The sequence below is a fragment of the Dasypus novemcinctus genome, chromosome 6, assembly GCF_030445035.2.
Source record: "Dasypus novemcinctus isolate mDasNov1 chromosome 6, mDasNov1.1.hap2, whole genome shotgun sequence".
In the NCBI taxonomy this organism is placed as follows: Eukaryota; Metazoa; Chordata; class Mammalia; order Cingulata; family Dasypodidae; genus Dasypus; species Dasypus novemcinctus.
Window position 1 is genome coordinate 86,811,535 of NC_080678.1, and position 12,972 is coordinate 86,824,506.

The 12,972-nt window shown below is 42.8% G+C and overlaps 1 long non-coding RNA gene across 8 annotated transcripts in view; it reads right to left on the reverse strand.

Moving 5' to 3' along the window:
- Nucleotides 1-12,972, reverse strand: part of LOC111762511 (uncharacterized) — a 57,413-nt gene that overhangs the window by 27,482 nt on the left and 16,959 nt on the right. The window lies entirely within an intron of this gene.

Below are 12,972 nucleotides of genomic sequence, written 5' to 3' on the forward strand. Positions count from 1 at the left end.
CAAGGGTGCCTCTAAATACGTCAGGCAAACACTGGAAAAACTAAGTGAAAGAATAGATACATCTACAATTATAGTGGGGGATTTTAATACACCACTATCAACTCTGGACAGAACATCTCAAAAGAGAATCACCAAAGAAACAAAACATCTGAATAGTATATTAGAGGAGCTCGATCTAATAGACATATATAGATCGCTACACCCAAATACAGCAGGATATACATTTTTCTCAAGCGCACATGGATCATTCTCAAAGATAGATCATATGCTAGGCCACAAAGAAAGGCTGAACGAATTCAGAAAGATTGAAATCATACAAAACATTATCTCTGACCACAGTGGAGTCAAGCTGGAGATTTGCAAGGGACAGAGGCCCAGATTTCACACCACGATTTGGAAATTAAACAGCACACTCTTAGAAAAACAGTGGATCAAAGAGGAAATCTCAAAAGAAATCAATGACTACCTTGAAACAAATGATAATGATAACACAACATACCAAAATTTATGGGATGCAGCAAAAGCAGTACTGAGAGGGAAGTTTATAGCCATAAATTCATATATCAAAAAAGAAGAAAGAGCAAAAATTGAAGAACTAACTGCACATTTGAAGGAATTAGAAAAACAACAACAAAGTAACCCAACAGGAAGAAGAAGGAAGGAAATAACAAAGATAAAAGCAGAACTAAATGAAACAGAAAATAAGAAAGCACTTGAACAGATAAACAAGACCAAGAGCTGGTTTTTTGAGAAGATTAACAAAATTGACAAACCTTTAGCAACACTAACAAAGAAAAAAAGAGAGAAGATGCAAATACACAAAATAAGAAATGAGAAAGGCGATATCACCACTGACCCAACAGAAATAAAGACTATCATAAGAGGATATTTTGAAAAACTATATTCCAACAAAAATGACAATCTAGAGGAAATGGACAAATTCCTAGAAACACATAAGCAGCCCATATTGACGAAAGAAGAAATTGATGATCTTAACAAACCAATCACAAGCAGAGAGATAGAATCAGTTATCAAAAATCTCCCAACTAAGAAGAGCCCAGGGCCAGATGGCTTCACAGGTGAATTCTACAAAACATTCTGGAAAGAACTGACACCAATCCTGCTGAAACTATTCCAAAACATTGAAATGGAAAGAACATTACCCAACTCCTTCTATGATGCCAACATTACCCTAGTACCAAAGTCAAACAAAGACATCACAAGAAAGGAAAATTACAGACCAATTTCTCTGATGAACCTAGACGCAAAAATACTTAACAAAATACTTGCTAATCGTATTCAACAATACATTAAGCGTATTATACACCACGACCAAGTGGGATTCATCCCAGGTATGCAAGGATGGTTCAACATAAGAAAATCAATCAATGTAATACACCATATAAACAGATTGAAGGAAAAAAATCACATGATTATATCTATTGATGCAGAAAAAGCATTTGACAAAATACAGCACCCTTTCTTGATAAAAACACTCCAAAAGATTGGAATACAAGGGAATTTTTTGAACATGATAAAGAGTATATATGAAAAACCTAAAGCCAATATTGTTTACAATGGAGAAATCCTAGACTCCTTCCCTCTAAACTCAGGAACAAGACAAGGATGCCCACTGTCTCCGCTCCTATTTAACATTGTCTTAGAAGTACTTGCACGAGCACTGAGGCAAGAACCAGAAATAAAAGGCATTCAAATTGGAAAGGAAGAAATCAAAATTTCATTATTTGCAGATGACATGATCCTATACATAGAAAACCCTGAGAGATCTACAACGAAGATTCTAGAACACATAAATGAGTTTAGTAAAGTCGCAGGTTATAAGATCAATGCGCAAAAATCAGTAGCATTTCTGTACACCAATAATGAGCAAGATCAGGAGGAAATCAAGAAACAAATACCATTCACAATAGTAAATAAAAAAAATCAAATACTTAGGAATAAATTTAACTAAAGAGGTAAAGAACTTATACAACGAGAATTATACAAGATTGTTCAAGGAAATCAAAGAAGACCTAAATAAATGGAAGACTATTCCTTGTTCATGGATAGGAAGACTGAACATTATTAAGATGTCTATCCTAGCAAAACTGATCTACACATTCAATGCAATCCCAATAAAAATCAACGCAGCCTTCTTTAAGGAACTAGAAAATCTAACTATGAAATTTATTTGGAAAGGAAAGAGACCCCGAATAGCCAAAGACATACTGAAAAAGAAAAACGAAATTGGAGGAATCACACTACCTGACTTCAAAACATACTATAAAGCTACGGTGGTGAAAACAGCATGGTATTGGCATAAGGAAAGACACATAGACCAATGGAATCGAATTGAAAGCTCTGATATAGAACCTCACATATATAGCCACATAATATTTGATAAAGCCACCAAACCCTCTCAATTGGGAGACAGTAGCCTATTCAACAAATGGTGTCTGGAGAACTGGATAGCCATAGGTAGAAAAACGAAAGAGGATTACCATCTCACACCTTATACAAAGATCAACTCAAGATGGATCAAAGACCTAAATATAAGAGCCAAGACCATAAAAACCTTAGAAAGCAGTGTAGGGAAACATCTACAGGACCTTGTAATAGGAAATGGATTTATGAATATCTCACCAAAAGCACGAGCAGCAAAAGAACTAATAGATAAATGGGACTTCCTCAAAATTAAAGCCTTCTGCACCTCAAAGGAGTTTGTCAAGAAAGTAAAAAGGGAGCCCACACAGTGGGAGAAAATATTTGGCAACCATATATCTGATAAGAAACTTATAACTTGCATATATAAAGAACTCCTATATCTTGAAAATAAAAAGATAAACAACCCATTTAAAAAATGGGAAAAAGACTTAAACAGACACTTCTCCGAAGAAGAAATACAAATGGCAAGAAAGCACATGAAAAAATGTTCCAAATCTCTAGCTATCAGGGAAATGCAAATCAAAACTACAATGAGATACCATCTTACACCCATAAGATTGGCAGCTATGAAAAAAACAGAAGAATACAAGTGCTGGAGAGGATGTGAAGGAAGGGGAACACTCATCCACTGCTGGTGGGAATGCAGAAGGATCCAACCATTCTGGAGGACAGTATGGCGGTTTCTCAAAAAACTAGCCATAGATTTGCCATATGACCCAGCAATACCACTGCTGGGTATATACCCAGCAGAACTGAAAACAAGGACACAAACCGATATATGTACACCAATGTTCATAGCAGCATTGTTCACTATTGCCAAAAGTTGGAATCAACCCAAATGCCCATCAACAGATGAGTGGATCAATAAAATGTGGTATATACACACAATGGAATACTACTCAGCTGTAAGAACAAACACACTGCAAACACATGTGATAACATGGATGAATCTTGAGAACCTTATGTTGAGTGAAGCAACCCAGACATTGAAGGACAAATACTACATGACCTCAATGATATGAAATAAACAAGCTGCCCTAGATAGCAAGAGACTGAATGATAGGCTTACAGGAAATCGGAGGGTGGAGGAAGGATATGAGCCGATGTCTGCAGGGGTGGAACTTAAGACGAGATGGTGGTAAGTATGAGCACAAAGAAGAGATAAAATGGGGGCAAGGGGTTGCCTTTGGTTGGGGCTTTACGGGTTTGAGGGTGGCTGGGGAGGGACGGTTGGGTAATGTTGCCCAAAAGTGGGGGGAGGGAGGGGTAGCATACGAACACAGGAGAGGGTTAGGAGGTGGTGGAGAGTAAAATGCCGAGAAAATAATATCAAAATATAATAAAGAGGGTTACCTGTTTAGAATGCTCGGAGGGGAGGGTCTGATGCAGGACGGGCTCCTGGGGAATGTCTAAATGCTCATTCTGCCAGAGTGGGTGACACCATGGGGTAGAATCCCAAGTAGTGAGAGTGGGGGTGGACCCACATCCTGGGGAGGACTAATGCCACCAAATAGAGGGAACTCTATCCCTCGAGAGAAAGGGTGGCTCCCAGGGCATTGGGGCAGATGAGCAAGTTAGGCCCTAAACACTATTCCATCTATCTCTGGAAGTGGCCCCTCAGGAAACGGAGGTTGGCTGTCACTGTGGGCACCAAGGTGGAAGGGAAAATGGACGTTAAATGTGTGGAACCAAAGTAAATGGGGGGCAAGGGAGGAGTTTCTTGAGAGTACATAAGGATGGATATAAAACATGTAATATTACACCATAACATATAGGAGACGACAGACTGATAATGTAAACCATAATGTAAAACATAGGAGAACTAAAAATGTAAAGAACTGTGTATCCTAAAGTATGCACCATAATGTAAGCACAGATATTACCATGTTAGAAAGCTAATATCTCAGACTCTGTACATCACCTTAAGTAAATATGATGTGAATAGGGTGTAAGAGTATCGCTGTAGAAGGAAAAAGGTGTTGTGGTGGATGTATGGGAGTGCTGTATATTATATATATGCATTGCTGTGGTCTAGGACTCCTATGAAGAAATGCTGAATAATTAGGGGGGGGGGGGAAAAAAGAAAAGAAAAAAAAAAGGATAGGATGTGGAATTTTTTCAAGTCAACATTCTTTATCTAAGTTCTTTATCCAAGTTCTTTATCTATCCTTTAAACCCATCGCTATATGCCATTCCCTAGTAAGGGACCATGACATTATATTGGGCTTCAAATTTCGGGGAGTTCTGGATCACAGAGTGTTTCAACAATGGCAATGGAGGGATACTGGTATGGGATACCAATGACAGGTGATATATGGCTGACAGGGAGCTGTACAGAACATATGTCCAGGGTGCATGGTAATGATTGGATATACTCATAGTGGCAACAATTAAAAACCCAGCAGGGGGGGTACTGGGTTCCTGGCCAGTGGTGCTCTGTCGTGGTCCCTAGGGGAGCAGCGATAGTCTCCCAGGTACAGCGGCGGGGACCGGGAGGGAGTGAGGGTTCAACAGTGAGCCCCTGATGCTAATGACTATGCTTGTGAGCTGATAAACCTAAAATAAGAACAAGGCCTAGAGCAACATTGTGCCTGGGAATTTCCTCCTGTCAGCCTTCATGTTACTCAAATGTGGCCAGTCTCGAAGCCAAACTCAGCATGTAAATGCAATGCCTTCCCTCCAGCGTGGGACATGACACCCAGGGATGAGCCTCCCTGGCAACCAGGGACCACTATCAAATACCAACTGATGATGCAACTGGAAAAGGACCTTATATGGAATGTTCAATGCGGATCAGCAGAATATCCATGTCTACATAAAATAATATGACTTTAAAATGCTGTTTGACCTAAAGTAAGGGGGAAATGGAAAGGAGAAATGAGTTTATATGGCTACGAGTTTCTAAAAAAGAGTCTGGAGGCTGGCAGAAGGATTGCCCTCATGCACAACTGAGCAGAGTCAGAGAGACAGATAAAGCAGATACAACCCCCAGATATTGGTTCCTATGAAGGCTAAAGAGACCCATGAGAGTTATGGTCATGGCCGATGGGGTTTACTACCAGGGCAGATGGCCCCTCTCTGGAAATGGTGTTTATGTGTGATGAATCTGGACTCAGATGGGATCTCCCTTCATAAGACTTTCATACTAATCTGCTGGAGGTGCAGTTAACGTTGGGGTTTAAGATATAGTTAGGGGATTTGAATCTCTGGACTGATAATGTGATAGCCAGGTCCTGAGCCTCAACAGACTCCAGCACCTACAATCTGATTTATTGGACTTACCACACTCAGCTAAGATGGAGTTGAAGAAGGACAATCACCACACCATGGAGCCTAGAGTGATTACAAGTGAAAATGGGAATATGGCAGCCAGCATCCATGTGGAATCTGAGCCTCCTCTTGACATAGAGGTGCAATGGACACAACCAATCCAATGTCCACATAGAAGAGGTGGCATTGGATTGGGAAAAGTGGACATGGTGGACGATGGGTATGGGGAAGGGCAGGAAGAGATGAGAGGTGGGGGCATATTTGGGACGTGGAGCTGCCCTGGATGGCGCCTCGGGGGTGATCACCGGACATCGTGGATCCTCACAGGGCCCACTGGATGGAATGGAGGAGAGTATGGGCCATGATGTGGACCATTGTCTATGAGGTGCAGAGGTGCCCAAAGATGTACTTACCAAATCCAATGGATGTGTCATGATGATGGGAACGAGGGTTGTTGGGGGGGGAGAGGGGGGGTGGGGGGATGGGGTTGAATGGGACCTCACATATATATTTTTAATGTAATATTATTACAAAGTCAATTAAAAAAAAATTTACATGGAAATGCAAAGAACCTAGAATAGAAGTTGGAGGACTGACATTGCCTGATTTCTAAGATTTACTGTAAAGCTACAGTAATAAAGATAATGGGGAATTGGCTTAAAGGTAGCTATGTAGATTGATGACAAATCTGGAAACAGACCCCACATATATATGGTCAAATGACTTTCAACAGAGCTGGCAAGATAATTTAAGAGGCAGGGTGAGAAGGAGATTCTTTTCAATAAATGGTGCTAGAACAGGATACCTATACTGAAAAAAAAAAAAAGTGGATCTCAACCCTTACACTTACATCACACCAGACACAAAAATTAACTTGAGATGATTGCAGAACGCTTATAACAACTTTGTATGTACTGTCCCACACTGGAAACAGCCCAAACCACAATAGGTGAATGGAGTATCACTCAGCAATAAAAAGGAATGAACTATTGATAAATTCAACAAAATGGTCTCCAAAACATTAGGCTGAGCAAAATAAGCCAGACACAAAAAAGGGACATACTGTATAATAGTGTTTATATGAAGCTCTAGAAAAGACAAAACTAATTTCTAACTGAAAGCAGATAAGTGAGGTTTGGGGGCTGGGGGTGTGGACTGACTGCAAAGGGGCATGAGGGAAATGTTCTTTATTTGGATTGTGGTAATTGTTAAACGAGCATATACATTCACCCAAACTCTTCAAACTGTACATTTTAAATGGCCACATTATATTGTAGGTAATAAAAGTGTTTTTTGAAAATTAGCTGTAACTGTTATAGTTTTCTGTTATTCCTGCAACCCATCCCCTGCCTCAGTGGTCCTCAAAGCACGTACAATCAGTATCACCTGGGAGACTCCTCAGACATATTCTGAGGTCCACCTCCAGGAGATAGGGTAAGGAGTGGGGCCTGGATTTCACTTTTGAAACAAGCATCTGAGACTATCCCAATTCAGGCGTCCTCAGGCCACACTTTGGAAATCTTACCCTCATTAGATTTTTCTCCTGGGTCAGAGTCAGGCCACGTTTGACCATCTGGTAAGAGCTCTGAGATGCACTTGGGCCAATTTAGCCCTTGAGATGGCACTGGAGCTATTAGTGGCAGATGCTGTGACATAGAGGACCACAAATGGGCATGGAGGGAGGATACCTAGTGTTAGTGCTAGCTTAAATGACTCTCACCAAGCCACATCTCTCCTCTGTAAAATGCAGTTAAACAGTTGCTACTGAATCAAGCCCTCGGGCAGATGAGGTTCAATGGAATGTTCTTGAATAGCTGCCCTTGGCAGTTGGTAAGATTAGCCCCACCCACATTACCAGGGCAACCAGGCCTGCTGAGACTAGCCCACATCTCTCCTCTGTAAAATGCAGTTAAACAGTTGCTACCAAATCAAGCCCTAGGGCAGATGAGGTTCAATGGAATGTTCTTGAATAACTGCCACTGGCAGTTGGTAAGCTTAGCCCCGCCCACATTACCAGGGCAACCAGGCACGCTGAGACTAGCCCAGCCTACCAGGCCCAGTTGCCAGCGTGCCAGGGTCCTGTGAAGAGAGGGCAGGAAGGAGGCCCTCACCAAGAAGCTCTCAGGGATGCTGCTTTCCCTCTGAGACAGAAGAGCTTGGAGATGGGGGGAAATGGAAATAGAAGTCCTTTCAAGAGTTTAGAGGGCCAGGCCCTAATGTGGGGCCCAATTAATGCAGAAGGCTCCTGAAGCCTACAGGGAGGGCTCAGAGAAGGTGCAGGTCTGGGAGGAGCTACCATCAGAGTTCACCGCTGAGGAGAAAATCCTTCTGCTCAGTCCTGAAGGGAAAATGGCTAGACCTCCTCTGGCTGGGGGTGGCCCAATTTCCTATAAAAAGAGTAGAGGTGACCAGGGCAATAATGCAATGGTGGTTCAGCAGAACTCCAAATGGATCTATTTAAAGACATAACAGGATCAAAACTTATTAACCCAAAAGAAGAGAGGGGCAAAATCAGGTAACAGGGTGAGAGCAGAGAAATATAACTGCAAAGAATTTGCCTCCGTAGGTTGGAGTAAGTGCACAAAACCTAACTCTGGGCTTCCTGGAAGCCAAAGCACAGAAGGGAGCAGTTGAGTAACTTCATACTCTTTGACTGGTAGAAGGAAGCGTCAATACCAATTCTTTAGGATGGTAAAGTACCCTGACTCCTAAGCAAGGCAGTAAGCCACAGCCTCACTAGCATTAGTAGCAAATGGAACTCAACTCAAAAGGAAGAGGGAGGTTGACTAGAGGCTATCACTGAGAGGGGCACAACATGATGCACTGAGAGGGACACAACATGACTTCTGTGGTAGTCTTGCCAAATTACACTGATATGATCAGGTGTGTAGAAAATCTTTAAGAATCCATCATAAAGCTACTACAATTAGTAAGAGTTTAGCCAAGTTTGCAGGATACAGGGTCAATAAACAAAAAGCAGTTGTTTCTATATACTACATACTAGCAACAAACAATTGGAAAAATGACACAATAATAGCCCAAACATGAAATATTTAGGAATAAATTCAACCAAATATATGGAAAATCCGTATAATGAAAACCTATAAAACACTGCTGAAATTTAGAAAGACTAAAATAGACATACCATAATTATGGACTGAAAGAGTCAACATTCAGATGTCACTTTTCCGCAAATTGATCTACAGATTTAATGCAATCTTTATCAAAATCCCAGGAGGCTTTTCGTAGAAATTGACAAGCTGACTTTAAAATTTACATGGAAATGCAAAGAACCTAGAATAGAAGTTGGAGGACTGACATTGCCTGATTTCTAAGATTTACTGTAAAGCTACAGTAATAAAGATAATGGGGAATTGGCTTAAAGGTAGCTATGTAGATTGATGACAAATCTGGAAACAGACCCCACATATATATGGTCAAATGACTTTCAACAGAGCTGGCAAGATAATTTAAGAGGCAGGGTGAGAAGGAGATTCTTTTCAATAAATGGTGCTAGAACAGGATACCTATACTGAAAAAAAAAAAAGTGGATCTCAACCCTTACACTTACATCACACCAGACACAAAAATTAACTTGAGATGATTGCAGAACGCTTATAACAACTTTGTATGTACTGTCCCACACTGGAAACAGCCCAAACCACAATAGGTGAATGGAGTATCACTCAGCAGTAAAAAGGAATGAACTATTGATAAATTCAACAAAATGGTCTCCAAAACATTAGGCTGAGCAAAATAAGCCAGACACAAAAAAGGGACATACTGTATAATAGTGTTTATATGAAGCTCTAGAAAAGACAAAACTAATTTCTAACTGAAAGCAGATAAGTGAGGTTTGGGGGCTGGGGGTGTGGACTGACTGCAAAGGGGCATGAGGGAAATGTTCTTTATTTGGATTGTGGTAATTGTTAAACGAGCATATACATTCACCCAAACTCTTCAAACTGTACATTTTAAATGGCCACATTTTATTGTAGGTAATAAAAGTGTTTTTTTGAAAATTAGCTGTAACTATTATAGTTTTCTGCTATTCCTGCAACCCATCCCCTGCCTCAGTGGTCCTCAAAGCACATACAATCAGTATCACCTGGGAGGCTCCTCAGACATATTCTGAGGTCCACCTCCAGGAGATAGGGTAAGGAGTGGGGCCTGGATTTCACTTTTGAAACAAGCATCTGAGACTATCCCAATTCAGGCGTCCTCAGGCCACACTTTGGAAATCTTACCCTCATTAGATTTTTCTCCTGGGTCAGAGTCAGGCCACGTTTGACCATCTGGTAAGAGCTCTGAGATGCACTTGGGCCAATTTAGCCCTTGAGATGGCACTGGAGCTATTAGTGGCAGATGCTGTGACATAGAGGACCACAAATGGGCATGGAGGGAGGATACCTAGTGTTAGTGCTAGCTTAAATGACTCTCACCAAGCCACATCTCTCCTCTGTAAAATGCAGTTAAACAGTTGCTACTGAATCAAGCCCTCGGGCAGATGAGGTTCAATGGAATGTTCTTGAATAGCTGCCCTTGGCAGTTGGTAAGATTAGCCCCACCCACATTACCAGGGCAACCAGGCCTGCTGAGACTAGCCCACATCTCTCCTCTGTAAAATGCAGTTAAACAGTTGCTACGGAATCAAGCCCTCAGGCAGATGAGGTTCAATGGAATGTTCTTGAATAACTGCCACTGGCAGTTGGTAAGCTTAGCCCCGCCTACATTACCAGGGCAACCAGGCACGCTGAGACTAGCCCAGCCTACCAGGCCCAGTTGCCAGCGTGCCAGGGTCCTGTGAAGAGAGGGCAGGAAGGAGGCCCTCACCAAGAAGCTCTCAGGGATGCTGCTTTCCCTCTGAGACAGAAGAGCTTGGAGATGGGGGGAAATGGAAATAGAAGTCCTTTCAAGAGTTTAGAGGGCCAGGCCCTAATGTGGAGCCCAATTAATGCAGAAGGCTCCTGAAGCCTACAGGGAGGGCTCAGAGAAGGTGCAGGTCTGGGAGGAGCTACCATCAGAGTTCACCGCTGAGGAGAAAATCCTTCTGCTCAGTCCTGAAGGGAAAATGGCTAGACCTCCTCTGGCTGGGGGTGGCCCAATTTCCTATAAAAAGAGTAGAGGTGACCAGGGCAATGATGCAATGGTGGTTCAGCAGAACTCCAAATGGATATATATAAAGACATAACAGGATCAAAACTTATTAACCCAAAAGAAGAGAGGGGCAAAATCAGGTAACAGGGTGAGAGCAGAGAAATATAACTGCAAAGAATTTGCCTCCGTAGGTTGGAGTAAGTGCACAAAACCTAACTCTGGGCTTCCTGGAAGCCAAAGCACAGAAGGGAGCAGTTGAGTAACTTCATACTCTTTGACTGGTAGAAGGAAGCGTCAATACCAATTCTTTAGGATGGTAAAGTACCCTGACTCCTAAGCAAGGCAGTAAGCCACAGCCTCACTAGCATTAGTAGCAAAGGGAACTGAACTCAAAAGGAAGAGGGAGGTTGACTAGAGGCTATCACCTTGAAATTAATGATACTTAACTTGAAGGGGTCCACGTACACAAGGGTTCTTTTCAAGTCCTCTCTTTCAATTCAGGGAAATTTATATAGATTTGGTTTTGTGCTTTGAGTGAGTTGGACAAACTCCAATTCATGGGCACAGATGGGGATTTTGAAACAAAAATGAAGCAGTAAACATTCTCCTAAGAGCAACTCACTTGGCAAGTTAGACTGGGAATCACTTCAATGTCATCACTTTGATGTCTGTTCATACCACAAGCTGCTGGGGGAGCCAGGAAGGAGCCCGCCAGCAGGACAAGAGCCTAGGAAATACCTGATCCCAAGGTGGAGGTGTTCAGGGAGGGGTGCTGGCCCTGGGGGTGAGCCAGGCACCAGTGAGGAACTCTGCCCCCTGCTGCAGCCTTGAGCCTGATGGCGGCTGCTGCTGGGCCTTCTCCCAGAGAGGCCACCTCCCCCCCTCAGCCCTCCTTTGGCAGTGTTAAATCCTCACTGCCTGCAGATGCCAGGGAAACCCTGGTCTTTTCCCTCCCAGCATAGCCAGGATGCCTTGCTGGGATGTGGGGATATTGTGGGTAAAACGCCAAGCCCAGGATTCCTTTCTCCTTCTTTAAGCATCCAGAGCACTTTGTCTCTGCTCCTTTTAGGGCACCTAACTCTCCTTGCCTCCCTTTACAGTCCTGTGTACTTAATCCCACAGCATGTGCCTTTCCTTGATGCAAAGGGCAAAATCTTCCCTGGCTCTGCCTCCAGGAGCTTGAGCTCTGTACAAAATACACGTTTGACATATTCTTGTGGATTTGATCTGAATGGAAATAAATAGGAGACTAAGTATGATCTCTGAGGATGTTTCCAACCCAGGCTTATTGTAATAAAACATCCATAAGCAAATTTAGTGCCGCAGGTCAGTTAAGCAGCAAATGAGTTACAGTTGATCTGAAGCAGGGATGGGTTCAGGTTTTCTGTGGGTCTGGCCAAGTTTACACAGTTGGGAGACCGTCTTTAAAAAAAAATAATACGAAATTACAAACATAAAATAAGGTCCAGGGCTTGGCAATGTGGGGCACTGAAGGATCAGCTTCAAGAGTTTCAAGGGTAAATAGAAATAGCCTGTGGTCTTTGGAAGTAGCTGGGGAAGGTATCGCAAAGGTGTCTAGCTCGCCTGGGCCTTAGAGGAATGGCAGGATTGTGAAAGACAAAATGGGTTCTTGTGGCAGGATGCAGAGATTTAATAGTTCCAGATGTCTGGTGGGGAGACAGTGGAAAATCAGTCCAGTTGGAGCAGGGAGTTTTAAAAGTGCAGGTGTAGAGAAGGCTGGGAAGGCAGGAAGCCACAGATAAGCTTGTAAAAGTCTCGAGGGCAACCTAAGGTGTCCAAATTATATTTCACTAATTACTGGAGCCATGGAAATTTGTATTTTTTAAATGTAGCCAAGAGGCTTGAGTAAAGAAGTATTTGAAGGAAATGGACTTGGCCCAGTGGAAAGGGCATCCATCTACCACATGGGAGGTCCACGGTTCAAACCCCGGGCTTCCTTGACCCATGTGGAGCTGGCCCATGCACAGTGCTGATGAGCGCAAGGACTGCCATGCCACACAGGGGTGTCCCCCATGTAGGGGAGCCCCACGCACAAGGAGTGCACCTGTAAGGAGAGCCGCCCAGCGTGAAAGAAAGTGCAACCTGCCCAGGAATGGCGCTGCCCACACTTCCGTGCCGCTGACGACAACAGAAGTGGAA